This window comes from Barbatula barbatula, assembly GCF_947034865.1.
Source record: "Barbatula barbatula genome assembly, chromosome: 6".
In the NCBI taxonomy this organism is placed as follows: Eukaryota; Metazoa; Chordata; class Actinopteri; order Cypriniformes; family Nemacheilidae; genus Barbatula; species Barbatula barbatula.
Window position 1 is genome coordinate 6,508,135 of NC_136765.1, and position 20,149 is coordinate 6,528,283.

The following is a 20,149-nucleotide window of genomic DNA, read 5'->3' on the forward strand; positions in this document are numbered from 1 at the left end:
TTGTGAAAAAAAAAGTGCATCAGTGGATGATGAGAATGTCAGTTTTGACAAAGAACACTGTTCATTACTAAAATGCTCTAATTGAGCTGTTAAAATATCAGAAACAAGCTTTCTGAGCTGAAAACTGCATTTTGTGACAAAAAGCATCAGTGGATGATGAGAATGTCAGTTTTGACAAAGAACACTGATCATTACTAAAATGCTCCAATTGAGCTGTTAGAATGTCAGAAACAAGCTTTCTGAGCTGAAAACTGCATTTTGTGACAAAAAGCATCAGTGGATGATGAGAATGTCAGTTTTGACAAAGAACACTGATCATTACTAAAATGCTCTAATTGAGCTGTTAGAATGTCAGAAACAAGCTTTCTGAGCTGAAAACTGCATTTTGTGACAAAGTGAATCAGTGGATGATGAGAATGTCAGTTTTGACAAAGAACACTGTTCATTACTGAAATGCTCCAATTGAGCTGTTAGAATGTCAGAAACAAGCTTTCTGAGCTGAGAAATGCATTTTGTGACATAGTCATCAGTGGATGATGAGAATGTCAGTTTTGACAAAGAACACTGTTCATTACTAAAATGCTCTAATTGAGCTGTTAGAATGTCAGAAACAAGCTTTCTGAGCTGAGAACTGCATTTTGTGACAAAGTGAATCAGTGGATGATGAGAATGTCACTTTTGACAAAGAACACTGATCATTACAAAAATGCTCCAATTGAGCTGTTAGAATGTCAGAAACAAGCTTTCTGAGCTGAGAACTGCATTTTGTGACATAGTTCATCAGTGGATGATGAGAATGTCAGTTTTGACAAAGAACACTGTTCATTACTAAAATGCTCTAATTGAGCTGTTAGAATGTCAGAAACAAGCTTTCTGAGCTGAGAACTGCATTTTGTGACAAAGTTCATCAGTGGATGATGAGAATGTCACTTTTGACAAAGAACACTGATCATTACTAAAATGCTCTAATTGAGCTGTTAGAATGTCAGAAACAAGCTTTCTGAGCTGAAAACTGCATTTTGTGACAATGTGCATCAGTGGATGATGAGAATGTCAGTTTTGACAAAGAACACTGATCATTACTAAAATGCTCCAATTGAGCTGTTAGAATGTCAGAAACAAGCTTTCTGAGCTGAGAACTGCATTTTGTGACATAGTTCATCAGTGGATGATGAGAATGTCAGTTTTGACAAAGAACACTGTTCATTACTAAAATGCTCTAATTGAGCTGTTAGAATGTCAGAAACAAGCTTTCTGAGCTGAGAACTGCATTTTGTGACATAGTTCATCAGTGGATGATGAGAATGTCAGTTTTGACAAAGAACACTGTTCATTACTAAAATGCTCTAATTGAGCTGTTAGAATGTCAGAAACAAGCTTTCTGAGCTGAGAACTGCATTTTGTGACAAAGTGAATCAGTGGATGATGAGAATGTCACTTTTGACAAAGAACACTGATCATTGCTAAAATGCTCTAATTGAGCTGTTAGAATGTCAGAAACAAGCTTTCTGAGCTGAGAACTGCATTTTGTGACATAGTGCATCAGTGGATGATGAGAATGTCAGTTTTGACAAAGAACACTGTTCATTACTAAAATGCTCTAATTGAGCTGGTAGAATGTCAGAAACAAGCTTTCTGAGCTGAGAACTGCATTTTGTGACAAAGTGAATCAGTGGATGATGAGAATGTCACTTTTGACAAAGAACGCTGATCATTGCTAAAATGCTCTAATTGAGCTGTTAGAATGTCAGAAACAAGCTTTCTGAGCTGAGAACTGCATTTTGTGACAAAAAGCATCAGTGGATGATGAGAATGTCACTTTTGACAAAGAACACTGATCATTACTAAAATGCTCTAATTGAGCTGTTAGAATGTCAGAAACAAGCTTTCTGAGCATAAAACTGCATTTTGTGACAAAGTGCATCAGTGGATGATGAGAATGTCAGTTTTGACAAAGAACACTGATCATTGCTAAAATGCTCTAATTGAGCTGTTAGAATGTCAGAAACAAGCTTTCTGAGCTGAGAACTGCATTTTGTGACAAAGTGAATCAGTGGATGATGAGAATGTCATTTTTGACAAAGAACACTGTTCATTACTAAAATGCTCTAATTGAGCTGTTTAGAATGTCAGAAACAAGCTTTCTGAGCTGAGAACTGCATTTTGTGACAAAGTACATCAGTGGATGATGAGAATATCAGTTTTGACAAAGAACACAGATCATTACTAAAATGCTCCAATTGAGCTGTTAGAATGTCAGAAACAAGCTTTCTGAGCTGAGAACTGCATTTTGTGACATAGTTCATCAGTGGATGATGAGAATGTCAGTTTTGACAAAGAACACTGTTCATTACTAAAATGCTCTAATTGAGCTGTTAGAATGTCAGAAACAAGCTTTCTGAGCTGAGAACTGCATTTTGTGACAAAAAGCATCAGTGGATGATGAGAATGTCACTTTTGACAAAGAACACTGATCATTACTAAAATGCTCTAATTGAGCTGTTAGAATGTCAGAAACAAGCTTTCTGAGCATAAAACTGCATTTTGTGACAAAGTGCATCAGTGGATGATGAGAATGTCAGTTTTGACAAAGAACACTGTTCATTACTAAAATGCTCCAATTGAGCTGTTAGAATGTCAGAAACAAGCTTTCTGAGCATAAAACTGCATTTTGTGACAAAAAGCATCATTGGATGATGAGAATGTCAGTTTTGACAAAGAACACTGATCATTACTAAAATGCTCCAATTGAGCTGTTAGAATGTCAGAAACAAGCTTTCTGAGCTGAGAACTGCATTTTGTGACATAGTTCATCAGTGGATGATGAGAATGTCAGTTTTGACAAAGAACACTGTTCATTACTAAAATGCTCTAATTGAGCTGTTAGAATGTCAGAAACAAGCTTTCTGAGCTGAGAACTGCATTTTGTGACAAAGTGAATCAGTGGATGATGAGAATGTCACTTTTGACAAAGAACACTGATCATTACTAAAATGCTCTAATTGAGCTGTTAGAATGTCAGAAACAAGCTTTCTGAGCTGAAAACTGCATTTTGTGACAAAGTGCATCAGTGGATGATGAGAATGTCAGTTTTGACAAAGAACACTGTTCATTACTAAAATGCTCTAATTGAGCTGTTAAAATATCAGAAACAAGCTTTCTGAGCTGAAAACTGCATTTTGTGACAAAAAGCATCAGTGGATGATGAGAATGTCAGTTTTGACAAAGAACACTGATCATTACTAAAATGCTCCAATTGAGCTGTTAGAATGTCAGAAACAAGCTTTCTGAGCTGAAAACTGCATTTTGTGACAAAAAGCATCAGTGGATGATGAGAATGTCAGTTTTGACAAAGAACACTGATCATTACTAAAATGCTCTAATTGAGCTGTTAGAATGTCAGAAACAAGCTTTCTGAGCTGAAAACTGCATTTTGTGACAAAAAGCATCAGTGGATGATGAGAATGTCAGTTTTGACAAAGAACACTGATCATTACTAAAATGCTCTAATTGAGCTGTTAGAATGTCAGAAACAAGCTTTCTGAGCTGAAAACTGCATTTTGTGACAAAGTGAATCAGTGGATGATGAGAATGTCAGTTTTGACAAAGAACACTGTTCATTACTGAAATGCTCCAATTGAGCTGTTAGAATGTCAGAAACAAGCTTTCTGAGCTGAGAAATGCATTTTGTGACATAGTTCATCAGTGGATGATGAGAATGTCAGTTTTGACAAAGAACACTGTTCATTACTAAAATGCTCTAATTGAGCTGTTAGAATGTCAGAAACAAGCTTTCTGAGCTGAGAACTGCATTTTGTGACAAAGTGAATCAGTGGATGATGAGAATGTCACTTTTGACAAAGAACACTGATCATTACTAAAATGCTCTAATTGAGCTGTTAGAATGTCAGAAACAAGCTTTCTGAGCTGAAAACTGCATTTTGTGACAAAGTGCATCAGTGGATGATGAGAATGTCAGTTTTGACAAAGAACACTGTTCATTACTAAAATGCTCTAATTGAGCTGTTAAAATATCAAAAAACAAGCTTTCTGAGCTGAAAACTGCATTTTGTGACAAAAAGCATCAGTGGATGATGAGAATGTCAGTTTTGACAAAGAACACTGATCATTACTAAAATGCTCCAATTGAGCTGTTAGAATGTCAGAAACAAGCTTTCTGAGCTGAAAACTGCATTTTGTGACAAAAAGCATCAGTGGATGATGAGAATGTCAGTTTTGACAAAGAACACTGATCATTACTAAAATGCTCTAATTGAGCTGTTAGAATGTCAGAAACAAGCTTTCTGAGCTGAGAACTGCATTTTGTGACAAAAAGCATCAGTGGATGATGAGAATGTCAGTTTTGACAAAGAACACTGATCATTACTAAAATGCTCTAATTGAGCTGTTAGAATGTCAGAAACAAGCTTTCTGAGCTGAGAACTGCATTTTGTGACAAAATGCATCAGTGGATGATGAGAATGTCAGTTTTGACAAAGAACACTGATCATTACTAAAATGCTCTAATTGAGCTGTTAGAATGTCAGAAACAAGCTTTCTGAGCTGAAAACTGCATTTTGTGACAAAAAGCATCAGTGGATGATGAGAATGTCAGTTTTGACAAAGAACACTGTTCATTACTAAAATGCTCTAATTGAGCTGTTAGAATGTCAGAAACAAGCTTTCTGAGCTGAGAACTGCATTTTGTGACAAAAAGCATCAGTGGATGATGAGAATGTCAGTTTTGACAAAGAACACTGATCATTACTAAAATGCTCTAATTGAGCTGTTAGAATGTCAGAAACAAGCTTTCTGAGCTGAAAACTGCATTTTGTGACAAAAAGCATCAGTGGATGATGAGAATGTCAGTTTTGACAAAGAACACTGATCATTACTAAAATGCTCCAATTGAGCTGTTAGAATGTCAGAAACAAGCTTTCTGAGCTGAAAACTGCATTTTGTGACAAAGTGAATCAGTGGATGATGAGAATGTCACTTTTGACAAAGAACACTGTTCATTACTAAAATGCTCTAATTGAGTTGTTAGAATGTCAGAAACAAGCTTTCTGAGCTGAGAACTGCATTTTGTGACAAAAAGCATCAGTGGATGATGAGAATGTCAGTTTTGACAAAGAACACTGTTCATTACTAAAATGCTCTAATTGAATGTCAGAAACAAGCTTTCTGAGCTGAGAACTGCATTTTGTGACAAAGTGAATCAGTGGATGATGAGAATGTCACTTTTGACAAAGAACACTGATCATTACTAAAATGCTCTAATTGAGCTGTTAGAATGTCAGAAACAAGCTTTCTGAGCATAAAACTGCATTTTGTGACAAAGTGCATCAGTGGATGATGAGAATGTCAGTTTTGACAAAGAACACTGTTCATTACTAAAATGCTCTAATTGAGCTGTTAGAATGTCAGAAACAAGCTTTCTGAGCTGAAAACTGCATTTTGTGACAAAAAGCATCCGTGGATGATGAGAATGTCAGTTTTGACAAAGAACACTGATCATCACTAAAATGCTCCAATTGAGCTGTTAGAATGTCAGAAACAAGCTTTCTGAGCTGAGAACTGCATTTTGTGACATAGTTCATCAGTGGATTATGAGAATGTCAGTTTTGACAAAGATCACTGTTCATTACTAAAATGCTCTAATTGAGCTGTTAGAATGTCAGAAACAAGCTTTCTGAGCTGAGAACTGCATTTTGTGACATAGTTCATCAGTGGATGATGAGAATGTCAGTTTTGACAAAGAACACTGTTCATTACTAAAATGCTCTAATTGAGCTGTTAGAATGTCAGAAACAAGCTTTCTGAGCTGAGAACTGCATTTTGTGACAAAGTGAATCAGTGGATGATGAGAATGTCACTTTTGACAAAGAACACTGATCATTACTAAAATGCTCTAATTGAGCTGTTAGAATGTCAGAAACAAGCTTTCTGAGCATAAAACTGCATTTTGTGACAAAGTGAATCAGTGGATGATGAGAATGTCACTTTTGACAAAGAACACTGATCATTACTAAAATGCTCTAATTGAGCTGTTAGAATGTCAGAAACAAGCTTTCTGAGCATAAAACTGCATTTTGTGACAAAGTGAATCAGTGGATGATGAGAATGTCACTTTTGACAAAGAACACTGTTCATTACTAAAATGCTCTAATTGAGTTGTTAGAATGTCAGAAACAAGCTTTCTGAGCTGAGAACTGCATTTTGTGACAAAAAGCATTAGTGGATGATGAGAATGTCAGTTTTGACAAAGAACACTGTTCATTACTAAAATGCTCTAATTGAGCTGTTAGAATGTCAGAAACAAGCTTTCTGAGCATAAAACTGCATTTTGTGACAAAGTGCATCAGTGGATGATGAGAATGTCAGTTTTGACAAAGAACACTGTTCATTACTAAAATGCTCTAATTGAGCTGTTAGAATGTCAGAAACAAGCTTTCTGAGCTGAAAACTGCATTTTGTGACAAAAAGCATCCGTGGATGATGAGAATGTCAGTTTTGACAAAGAACACTGATCATCACTAAAATGCTCCAATTGAGCTGTTAGAATGTCAGAAACAAGCTTTCTGAGCTGAGAACTGCATTTTGTGACATAGTTCATCAGTGGATGATGAGAATGTCAGTTTTGACAAAGAACACTGTTCATTACTAAAATGCTCTAATTGAGCTGTTAGAATGTCAGAAACAAGCTTTCTGAGCTGAGAACTGCATTTTGTGACAAAGTGAATCAGTGGATGATGAGAATGTCACTTTTGACAAAGAACACTGATCATTGCTAAAATGCTCTAATTGAGCTGTTAGAATGTCAGAAACAAGCTTTCTGAGCTGAGAACTGGATTTTGTGACATAGTGCATCAGTGGATGATGAGAATGTCAGTTTTGACAAAGAACACTGTTCATTACTAAAATGCTCTAATTGAGCTGTTAGAATGTCAGAAACAAGCTTTCTGAGCTGAGAACTGCATTTTGTGACATAGTGCATCAGTGGATGATGAGAATGTCAGTTTTGACAAAGAACACTGTTCATTACTAAAATGCTCTAATTGAGCTGTTAGAATGTCAGAAACAAGCTTTCTGAGCTGAGAACTGCATTTTGTGACAAAGTTCATCAGTGGATGATGAGAATGTCAGTTTTGACAAAGAACACTGATCATTACTAAAATGCTCCAATTGAGCTGTTAGAATGTCAGAAACAAGCTTTCTGAGCTGAGAACTGCATTTTGTGACATAGTTCATCAGTGGATGATGAGAATGTCAGTTTTGACAAAGAACACTGATCATTACTAAAATGCTCCAATTGAGCTGTTAGAATGTCAGAAACAAGCTTTCTGAGCTGAAAACAGCATTTATTTGACAAAGTGCATCAGTGGATGATGAGAATGTCAGTTTTGACAAAGAACACTGTTCATTACTAAAATGCTCTAATTGAGCTGTTAGAATGTCAGAAACAAGCTTTCTGAGCTGAGAACTGCATTTTGTGACAAAGTGAATCAGTGGATGATGAGAATGTCACTTTTGACAAAGAACACTGATCATTGCTAAAATGCTCTAATTGAGCGGTTAGAATGTCAGAAACAAGCTTTCTGAGCTGAGAACTGCATTTTGTGACACTGTGCATCAGTGGATGATGAGAATGTCAGTTTTGACAAAGAACACTGTTCATTGCTAAAATGCTCTAATTGAGCTGTTAGAATCTCAGAAACAAGCTTTCTGAGCTGAGAACTGCATTTTGTGACAAAGTTCATCAGTGGATGATGAGAATGTCAGTTTTGACAAAGAACACTGATCATTACTAAAATGCTCTAATTGAGCTGTTAGAATGTCAGAAACAAGCTTTCTGAGCTGAGAACTGCATTTTGTGACAAAGTGAATCAGTGGATGATGAGAATGTCACTTTTGACAAAGAACACTGATCATTGCTAAAATGCTCTAATTGAGCTGTTAGAATGTCAGAAACAAGCTTTCTGAGCTGAGAACTGCATTTTGTGACATAGTGCATCAGTCGATGATGAGAATGTCAGTTTTGACAAAGAACACTGTTCATTACTAAAATGCTCTAATTGAGCTGTTAGAATGTCAGAAACAAGCTTTCTGAGCTGAGAACTGCATTTTGTGACAAAGTTCATCAGTGGATGATGAGAATGTCAGTTTTGACAAAGAACACTGATCATTACTAAAATGCTCCAATTGAGCTTTTAGAATGTCAGAAACAAGCTTTCTGAGCTGAGAACTGCATTTTGTGACATAGTTCATCAGTGGATGATGAGAATGTCAGTTTTGACAAAGAACACTGATCATTACTAAAATGCTCCAATTGAGCTGTTAGAATGTCAGAAACAAGCTTTCTGAGCTGAAAAAACAGCATTTATTTGACAAAGTGCATCAGTGGATGATGAGAATGTCAGTTTTGACAAAGAACACTGTTCATTACTAAAATGCTCTAATTGAGCTGTTAGAATGTCAGAAACAAGCTTTCTGAGCTGAGAACTGCATTTTGTGACAAAAAGCATCAGTGGATGATGAGAATGTCAGTTTTGACAAAGAACACTGATCATTACTAAAATGCTCCAATTGAGCTGTTAGAATGTCAGAAACAAGCTTTCTGAGCTGAGAACTGCATTTTGTGACATAGTTCATCAGTGGATGATGAGAATGTCAGTTTTGACAAAGAACACTGTTCATTACTAAAATGCTCTAATTGAGCTGTTAGAATGTCAGAAACAAGCTTTCTGGAGCTGAGAACTGCATTTTGTGACAAAGTGAATCAGTGGATGATGAGAATGTCACTTTTGACAAAGAACACTGATCATTACTAAAATGCTCTAATTGAGCTGTTAGAATGTCAGAAACAAGCTTTCTGAGCTGAAAACTGCATTTTGTGACAAAGTGCATCAGTGGATGATGAGAATGTCAGTTTTGACAAAGAACACTGTTCATTACTAAAATGCTCTAATTGAGCTGTTAAAATATCAGAAACAAGCTTTCTGAGCTGAAAACTGCATTTTGTGACAAAAAGCATCAGTGGATGATGAGAATGTCAGTTTTGACAAAGAACACTGATCATTACTAAAATGCTCCAATTGAGCTGTTAGAATGTCAGAAACAAGCTTTCTGAGCTGAAAACTGCATTTTGTGACAAAAAGCATCAGTGGATGATGAGAATGTCAGTTTTGACAAAGAACACTGATCATTACTAAAATGCTCTAATTGAGCTGTTAGAATGTCAGAAACAAGCTTTCTGAGCTGAAAACTGCATTTTGTGACAAAGTGAATCAGTGGATGATGAGAATGTCAGTTTTGACAAAGAACACTGTTCATTACTGAAATGCTCTAATTGAGCTGTTAAAATATCAGAAACAAGCTTTCTGAGCTGAAAACTGCATTTTGTGACAAAAAGCATCAGTGGATGATGAGAATGTCAGTTTTGACAAAGAACACTGATCATTACTAAAATGCTCTAATTGAGCTGTTAGAATGTCAGAAACAAGCTTTCTGAGCTGAAAACTGCATTTTGTGACAAAGTGCATCAGTGGATGATGAGAATGTCAGTTTTGACAAAGAACACTGTTCATTACTAAAATGCTCTAATTGAGCTGTTAAAATATCAGAAACAAGCTTTCTGAGCTGAAAACTGCATTTTGTGACAAAAAGCATCAGTGGATGATGAGAATGTCAGTTTTGACAAAGAACACTGATCATTACTAAAATGCTCCAATTGAGCTGTTAGAATGTCAGAAACAAGCTTTCTGAGCTGAAAACTGCATTTTGTGACAAAAAGCATCAGTGGATGATGAGAATGTCAGTTTTGACAAAGAACACTGATCATTACTAAAATGCTCTAATTGAGCTGTTTGAATGTCAGAAACAAGCTTTCTGAGCTGAAAACTGCATTTTGTGACAAAGTGAATCAGTGGATGATGAGAATGTCAGTTTTGACAAAGAACACTGTTCATTACTGAAATGCTCCAATTGAGCTGTTAGAATGTCAGAAACAAGCTTTCTGAGCTGAGAAATGCATTTTGTGACATAGTTCATCAGTGGATGATGAGAATGTCAGTTTTGACAAAGAACACTGTTCATTACTAAAATGCTCTAATTGAGCTGTTAGAATGTCAGAAACAAGCTTTCTGAGCTGAGAACTGCATTTTGTGACAAAGTGAATCAGTGGATGATGAGAATGTCACTTTTGACAAAGAACACTGATCATTACTAAAATGCTCTAATTGAGCTGTTAGAATGTCAGAAACAAGCTTTCTGAGCTGAGAACTGCATTTTGTGACAAAGTGAATCAGTGGATGATGAGAATGTCACTTTTGACAAAGAACACTGATCATTGCTAAAATGCTCTAATTGAGCTGTTAGAATGTCAGAAACAAGCTTTCTGAGCTGAGAACTGCATTTTGTGACATAGTGCATCAGTGGATGATGAGAATGTCAGTTTTGACAAAGAACACTGTTCATTACTAAAATGCTCTAATTGAGCTGTAAGAATGTCAGAAACAAGCTTTCTGAGCTGAAAACTGCATTTTGTGACAAAAAGCATCAGTGGATGATGAGAATGTCAGTTTTGACAAAGAACACTGATCATTACTAAAATGCTCTAATTGAGCTGTTAGAATGTCAGAAACAAGCTTTCTGAGCTGAAAACTGCATTTTGTGACAAAAAGCATCAGTGGATGATGAGAATGTCAGTTTTGACAAAGAACACTGATCATTACTAAAATGCTCCAATTGAGCTGTTAGAATGTCAGAAACAAGCTTTCTGAGCTGAGAACTGCATTTTGTGACATAGTTCATCAGTGGATGATGAGAATGTCAGTTTTGACAAAGAACACTGTTCATTACTAAAATGCTCTAATTGAGCTGTTAGAATGTCAGAAACAAGCTTTCTGAGCTGAAAACTGCATTTTGTGACAAAGTGAATCAGTGGATGATGAGAATGTCACTTTTGACAAAGAACACTGTTCATTACTAAAATGCTCTAATTGAGTTGTTAGAATGTCAGAAACAAGCTTTCTGAGCTGAGAACTGCATTTTGTGACAAAAAGCATCAGTGGATGATGAGAATGTCAGTTTTGACAAAGAACACTGTTCATTACTAAAATGCTCTAATTGAATGTCAGAAACAAGCTTTCTGAGCTGAGAACTGCATTTTGTGACATAGTTCATCAGTGGATGATGAGAATGTCAGTTTTGACAAAGAACACTGTTCATTACTAAAATGCTCTAATTGAGCTGTTAGAATGTCAGAAACAAGCTTTCTGAGCTGAGAACTGCATTTTGTGACAAAAAGCATCAGTGGATGATGAGAATGTCACTTTTGACAAAAAACACTGATCATTACTAAAATGCTCTAATTGAGCTGTTAGAATGTCAGAAACAAGCTTTCTGAGCATAAAACTGCATTTTGTGACAAAGTGCATCAGTGGATGATGAGAATGTCAGTTTTGACAAAGAACACTGTTCATTACTAAAATGCTCCAATTGAGCTGTTAGAATGTCAGAAATAAGCTTTCTGAGCATAAAACTGCATTTTGTGCCAAAGTGAATCAGTGGATGATGAGAATGTCAGTTTTGACAAAGAACACTGATCATTACTAAAATGCTCTAATTGGATGATGAGAATGTCAGTTTTGACAAAGAACACTGATCATTACTAAAATGCTCCAATTGAGCTGTTAGAATGTCAGAAACAAGCTTTCTGAGCTGAGAACTGCATTTTGTGACAAAAAGCATCAGTGGATGATGAGAATGTCAGTTTTGACAAAGAACACTGTTCATTACTAAAATGCTCTAATTGAGCTGTTAGAATGTCAGAAACAAGCTTTCTGAGCTGAGAACTGCATTTTGTGACAAAGTGAATCAGTGGATGATGAGAATGTCACTTTTGACAAAGAACACTGATCATTACTAAAATGCTCTAATTGAGCTGTTAGGATGTCAGAAACAAGCTTTCTGAGCTGAAAACTGCATTTTGTGACAAAGTGCATCAGTGGATGATGAGAATGTCAGTTTTGACAAAGAACACTGTTCATTACTAAAATGCTCTAATTGAGCTGTTAAAATATCAGAAACAAGCTTTCTGAGCTGAAAACTGCATTTTGTGACAAAAAGCATCAGTGGATGATGAGAATGTCAGTTTTGACAAAGAACACTGATCATTACTAAAATGCTCCAATTGAGCTGTTAGAATGTCAGAAACAAGCTTTCTGAGCTGAAAACTGCATTTTGTGACAAAAAGCATCAGTGGATGATGAGAATGTCAGTTTTGACAAAGAACACTGATCATTACTAAAATGCTCTAATTGAGCTGTTAGAATGTCAGAAACAAGCTTTCTGAGCTGAAAACTGCATTTTGTGACAAAGTGAATCAGTGGATGATGAGAATGTCAGTTTTGACAAAGAACACTGTTCATTACTGAAATGCTCCAATTGAGCTGTTAGAATGTCAGAAACAAGCTTTCTGAGCTGAGAAATGCATTTTGTGACATAGTTCATCAGTGGATGATGAGAATGTCAGTTTTGACAAAGAACACTGTTCATTACTAAAATGCTCTAATTGAGCTGTTAGAATGTCAGAAACAAGCTTTCTGAGCTGAGAACTGCATTTTGTGACAAAGTGAATCAGTCGATGATGAGAATGTCACTTTTGACAAAGAACACTGATCATTACTAAAATGCTCTAATTGAGCTGTTAGAATGTCAGAAACAAGCTTTCTGAGCTGAGAACTGCATTTTGTGACAAAGTGAATCAGTGGATGATGAGAATGTCACTTTTGACAAAGAACACTGATCATTGCTAAAATGCTCTAATTGAGCTGTTAGAATGTCAGAAACAAGCTTTCTGAGCTGAGAACTGCATTTTGTGACATAGTGCATCAGTGGATGATGAGAATGTCAGTTTTGACAAAGAACACTGTTCATTACTAAAATGCTCCAATTGAGCTGTTAGAATGTCAGAAACAAGCTTTCTGAGCTGAGAACTGCATTTTGTGACAAAAAGCATCAGTGGATGATGAGAATGTCAGTTTTGACAAAGAATACTGTTCATTACTAAAATGCTCTAATTGAGCTGTTAGAATGTCAGAAACAAGCTTTCTGAGCTGAGAACTGCATTTTGTGACAAAGTGAATCAGTGGATGATGAGAATGTCACTTTTGACAAAGAACACTGATCATTACTAAAATGCTCTAATTGAGCTGTTAGAATGTCAGAAACAAGCTTTCTGAGCTGAAAACTGCATTTTGTGACAAAGTGCATCAGTGGATGATGAGAATGTCAGTTTTGACAAAGAACACTGTTCATTACTAAAATGCTCTAATTGAGCTGTTAAAATATCAGAAACAAGCTTTCTGAGCTGAAAACTGCATTTTGTGACAAAAAGCATCAGTGGATGATGAGAATGTCAGTTTTGACAAAGAACACTGATCATTACTAAAATGCTCCAATTGAGCTGTTAGAATGTCAGAAACAAGCTTTCTGAGCTGAAAACTGCATTTTGTGACAAAAAGCATCAGTGGATGATGAGAATGTCAGTTTTGACAAAGAACACTGATCATTACTAAAATGCTCTAATTGAGCTGTTAGAATGTCAGAAACAAGCTTTCTGAGCTGAAAACTGCATTTTGTGACAAAGTGAATCAGTGGATGATGAGAATGTCAGTTTTGACAAAGAACACTGTTCATTACTGAAATGCTCCAATTGAGCTGTTAGAATGTCAGAAACAAGCTTTCTGAGCTGAGAAATGCATTTTGTGACATAGTTCATCAGTGGATGATGAGAATGTCAGTTTTGACAAAGAACACTGTTCATTACTAAAATGCTCTAATTGAGCTGTTAGAATGTCAGAAACAAGCTTTCTGAGCTGAGAACTGCATTTTGTGACAAAGTGAATCAGTGGATGATGAGAATGTCACTTTTGACAAAGAACACTGATCATTACTAAAATGCTCTAATTGAGCTGTTAGAATGTCAGAAACAAGCTTTCTGAGCTGAGAACTGCATTTTGTGACAAAGTGAATCAGTGGATGATGAGAATGTCACTTTTGACAAAGAACACTGATCATTGCTAAAATGCTCTAATTGAGCTGTTAGAATGTCAGAAACAAGCTTTCTGAGCTGAGAACTGCATTTTGTGACATAGTGCATCAGTGGATGATGAGAATGTCAGTTTTGACAAAGAACACTGTTCATTACTAAAATGCTCTAATTGAGCTGTAAGAATGTCAGAAACAAGCTTTCTGAGCTGAAAACTGCATTTTGTGACAAAAAGCATCAGTGGATGATGAGAATGTCAGTTTTGACAAAGAACACTGATCATTACTAAAATGCTCTAATTGAGCTGTTAGAATGTCAGAAACAAGCTTTCTGAGCTGAAAACTGCATTTTGTGACAAAAAGCATCAGTGGATGATGAGAATGTCAGTTTTGACAAAGAACACTGATCATTACTAAAATGCTCCAATTGAGCTGTTAGAATGTCAGAAACAAGCTTTCTGAGCTGAGAACTGCATTTTGTGACATAGTTCATCAGTGGATGATGAGAATGTCAGTTTTGACAAAGAACACTGTTCATTACTAAAATGCTCTAATTGAGCTGTTAGAATGTCAGAAACAAGCTTTCTGAGCTGAAAACTGCATTTTGTGACAAAGTGAATCGGTGGATGATGAGAATGTCACTTTTGACAAAGAACACTGTTCATTACTAAAATGCTCTAATTGAGTTGTTAGAATGTCAGAAACAAGCTTTCTGAGCTGAGAACTGCATTTTGTGACATAGTGCATCAGTGGATGATGAGAATGTCAGTTTTGACAAAGAACACTGTTCATTACTAAAATGCTCCAATTGAGCTGTTAGAATGTCAGAAACAAGCTTTCTGAGCTGAGAACTGCATTTTGTGACAAAAAGCATCAGTGGATGATGAGAATGTCAGTTTTGACAAAGAATACTGTTCATTACTAAAATGCTCTAATTGAGCTGTTAGAATGTCAGAAACAAGCTTTCTGAGCTGAGAACTGCATTTTGTGACAAAGTGAATCAGTGGATGATGAGAATGTCACTTTTGACAAAGAACACTGATCATTACTAAAATGCTTTAATTGAGCTGTTAGAATGTCAGAAACAAGCTTTCTGAGCTGAAAACTGCATTTTGTGACAAAGTGCATCAGTGGATGATGAGAATGTCAGTTTTGACAAAGAACACTGTTCATTACTAAAATGCTCTAATTGAGCTGTTAAAATATCAGAAATAAGCTTTCTGAGCTGAAAACTGCATTTTGTGACAAAAAGCATCAGTGGATGATGAGAATGTCAGTTTTGACAAAGAACACTGATCATTACTAAAATGCTCCAATTGAGCTGTTAGAATGTCAGAAACAAGCTTTCTGAGCTGAAAACTGCATTTTGTGACAAAAAGCATCAGTGGATGATGAGAATGTCAGTTTTGACAAAGAACACTGATCATTACTAAAATGCTCTAATTGAGCTGTTAGAATGTCAGAAACAAGCTTTCTGAGCTGAAAACTGCATTTTGTGACAAAGTGAATCAGTGGATGATGAGAATGTCAGTTTTGACAAAGAACACTGTTCATTACTGAAATGCTCCAATTGAGCTGTTAGAATGTCAGAAACAAGCTTTCTGAGCTGAGAAATGCATTTTGTGACATAGTTCATCAGTGGATGATGAGAATGTCAGTTTTGACAAAGAACACTGTTCATTACTAAAATGCTCTAATTGAGCTGTTAGAATGTCAGAAACAAGCTTTCTGAGCTGAGAACTGCATTTTGTGACAAAGTGAATCAGTGGATGATGAGAATGTCACTTTTGACAAAGAACACTGATCATTACTAAAATGCTCTAATTGAGCTGTTAGAATGTCAGAAACAAGCTTTCTGAGCTGAGAACTGCATTTTGTGACATAGTGCATCAGTGGATGATGAGAATGTCAGTTTTGACAAAGAACACTGTTCATTACTAAAATGCTCTAATTGAGCTGTAAGAATGTCAGAAACAAGCTTTCTGAGCTGAAAACTGCATTTTGTGACAAAAAGCATCAGTGGATGATGAGAATGTCAGTTTTGACAAAGAACACTGATCATTACTAAAATGCTCTAATTGAGCTGTTAGAATGTCAGAAACAAGCTTTCTGAGCTGAAAACTGCATTTTGTGACAAAAAGCATCAGTGGATGATGAGAATGTCAGTTTTGACAAAGAACACTGATCATTACTAAAATGCTCCAATTGAGCTGTTAGAATGTCAGAAACAAGCTTTCTGAGCTGAGAACTGCATTTTGTGACATAGTTCATCAGTGGATGATGAGAATGTCAGTTTTGACAAAGAACACTGTTCATTACTAAAATGCTCTAATTGAGCTGTTAGAATGTCAGAAACAAGCTTTCTGAGCTGAAAACTGCATTTTGTGACAAAGTGAATCAGTGGATGATGAGAATGTCACTTTTGACAAAGAACACTGTTCATTACTAAAATGCTCTAATTGAGTTGTTAGAATGTCAGAAACAAGCTTTCTGAGCTGAGAACTGCATTTTGTGACAAAAAGCATCAGTGGATGATGAGAATGTCAGTTTTGACAAAGAACACTGTTCATTACTAAAATGCTCTAATTGAATGTCAGAAACAAGCTTTCTGAGCTGAGAACTGCATTTTGTGACATAGTTCATCAGTGGATGATGAGAATGTCAGTTTTGACAAAGAACACTGTTCATTACTAAAATGCTCTAATTGAGCTGTTAGAATGTCAGAAACAAGCTTTCTGAGCTGAGAACTGCATTTTGTGACAAAAAGCATCAGTGGATGATGAGAATGTCACTTTTGACAAAAAACACTGATCATTACTAAAATGCTCTAATTGAGCTGTTAGAATGTCAGAAACAAGCTTTCTGAGCATAAAACTGCATTTTGTGACAAAGTGCATCAGTGGATGATGAGAATGTCAGTTTTGACAAAGAACACTGTTCATTACTAAAATGCTCCAATTGAGCTGTTAGAATGTCAGAAACAAGCTTTCTGAGCATAAAACTGCATTTTGTGACAAAAAGCATCAGTGGATGATGAGAATGTCAGTTTTGACAAAGAACACTGATCATTACTAAAATGCTCCAATTGAGCTGTTAGAATGTCAGAAACAAGCTTTCTGAGCTGAGAACTGCATTTTGTGCCAAAGTGAATCAGTGGATGATGAGAATGTCACTTTTGACAAAGAACACTGATCATTACTAAAATGCTCTAATTGGATGATGAGAATGTCAGTTTTGACAAAGAACACTGATCATTACTAAAATGCTCCAATTGAGCTGTTAGAATGTCAGAAACAAGCTTTCTGAGCTGAGAACTGCATTTTGTGACATAGTGCATCAGTGGATGATGAGAATGTCAGTTTTGACAAAGAACACTGATCATTACTAAAATGCTCCAATTGAGCTGTTAGAATGTCAGAAACAAGCTTTCTGAGCTGAAAACTGCATTTTGTGACAAAGTGCATCAGTGGATGATGAGAATGTCAGTTTTGACAAAGAACACTGTTCATTACTAAAATGCTCTAATTGAGCTGTTAAAATATCAAAAACAAGCTTTCTGAGCTGAAAACTGCATTTTGTGACAAAAAGCATCAGTGGATGATGAGAATGTCAGTTTTGACAAAGAACACTGATCAGTACTAAAATGCTCCAATTGAGCTGTTAGAATGTCAGAAACAAGCTTTCTGAGCTGAGAACTGCATTTTGTGACATAGTTCATCAGTGGATGATGAGAATGTCAGTTTTGACAAAGAACACTGATCATTACTAAAATGCTCTAATTGAGCTGTTAGAATGTCAGAAACAAGCTTTCTGAGCTGAAAACTGCATTTTGTGACAAAGTGAATCAGTGGATGATGAGAATGTCAGTTTTGACAAAGAACACTGTTCATTACTGAAATGCTCCAATTGAGCTGTTAGAATGTCAGAAACAAGCTTTCTGAGCTGAGAAATGCATTTTGTGACATAGTTCATCAGTCGATGATGAGAATGTCAGTTTTGACAAAGAACACTGTTCATTACTAAAATGCTCTAATTGAGCTGTTAGAATGTCAGAAACAAGCTTTCTGAGCTGAGAACTGCATTTTGTGACAAAGTGAATCAGTCGATGATGAGAATGTCACTTTTGACAAAGAACACTGATCATTACTAAAATGCTCTAATTGAGCTGTTAGAATGTCAGAAACAAGCTTTCTGAGCTGAGAACTGCATTTTGTGACAAAGTGAATCAGTGGATGATGAGAATGTCACTTTTGACAAAGAACACTGATCATTGCTAAAATGCTCTAATTGAGCTGTTAGAATGTCAGAAACAAGCTTTCTGAGCTGAGAACTGCATTTTGTGACATAGTGCATCAGTGGATGATGAGAATGTCAGTTTTGACAAAGAACACTGTTCATTACTAAAATGCTCCAATTGAGCTGTTAGAATGTCAGAAACAAGCTTTCTGAGCTGAGAACTGCATTTTGTGACAAAAAGCATCAGTGGATGATGAGAATGTCAGTTTTGACAAAGAACACTGTTCATTACTAAAATGCTCTAATTGAGCTGTTAGAATGTCAGAAACAAGCTTTCTGAGCTGAGAACTGCATTTTGTGACAAAGTGAATCAGTGGATGATGAGAATGTCACTTTTGACAAAGAACACTGATCATTACTAAAATGCTCTAATTGAGCTGTTAGAATGTCAGAAACAAGCTTTCTGAGCTGAAAACTGCATTTTGTGACAAAGTGCATCAGTGGATGATGAGAATGTCAGTTTTGACAAAGAACACTGTTCATTACTAAAATGCTCTAATTGAGCTGTTAAAATATCAGAAACAAGCTTTCTGAGCTGAAAACTGCATTTTGTGACAAAAAGCATCAGTGGATGATGAGAATGTCAGTTTTGACAAAGAACACTGATCATTACTAAAATGCTCCAATTGAGCTGTTAGAATGTCAGAAACAAGCTTTCTGAGCTGAAAACTGCATTTTGTGACAAAAAGCATCAGTGGATGATGAGAATGTCAGTTTTGACAAAGAACACTGATCATTACTAAAATGCTCTAATTGAGCTGTTAGAATGTCAGAAACAAGCTTTCTGAGCTGAAAACTGCATTTTGTGACAAAGTGAATCAGTGGATGATGAGAATGTCAGTTTTGACAAAGAACACTGTTCATTACTGAAATGCTCCAATTGAGCTGTTAGAATGTCAGAAACAAGCTTTCTGAGCTGAGAAATGCATTTTGTGACATAGTTCATCAGTGGATGATGAGAATGTCAGTTTTGACAAAGAACACTGTTCATTACTAAAATGCTCTAATTGAGCTGTTAGAATGTCAGAAACAAGCTTTCTGAGCTGAGAACTGCATTTTGTGACAAAGTGAATCAGTCGATGATGAGAATGTCACTTTTGACAAAGAACACTGATCATTACTAAAATGCTCTAATTGAGCTGTTAGAATGTCAGAAACAAGCTTTCTGAGCTGAGAACTGCATTTTGTGACAAAGTGAATCAGTGGATGATGAGAATGTCACTTTTGACAAAGAACACTGATCATTGCTAAAATGCTCTAATTGAGCTGTTAGAATGTCAGAAACAAGCTTTCTGAGCTGAGAACTGCATTTTGTGACATAGTGCATAAGTGGATGATGAGAATGTCAGTTTTGACAAAGAACACTGTTCATTACTAAAATGCTCCAATTGAGCTGTTAGAATGTCAGAAACAAGCTTTCTGAGCTGAGAACTGCATTTTGTGACAAAAAGCATCAGTGGATGATGAGAATGTCAGTTTTGACAAAGAACACTGTTCATTACTAAAATGCTCTAATTGAGCTGTTAGAATGTCAGAAACAAGCTTTCTGAGCTGAGAACTGCATTTTGTGACAAAGTGAATCAGTGGATGATGAGAATGTCACTTTTGACAAAGAACACTGATCATTACTAAAATGCTCTAATTGAGCTGTTAGAATGTCAGAAACAAGCTTTCTGAGCTGAAAACTGCATTTTGTGACAAAGTGCATCAGTGGATGATGAGAATGTCAGTTTTGACAAAGAACACTGTTCATTACTAAAATGCTCTAATTGAGCTGTTAAAATATCAGAAACAAGCTTTC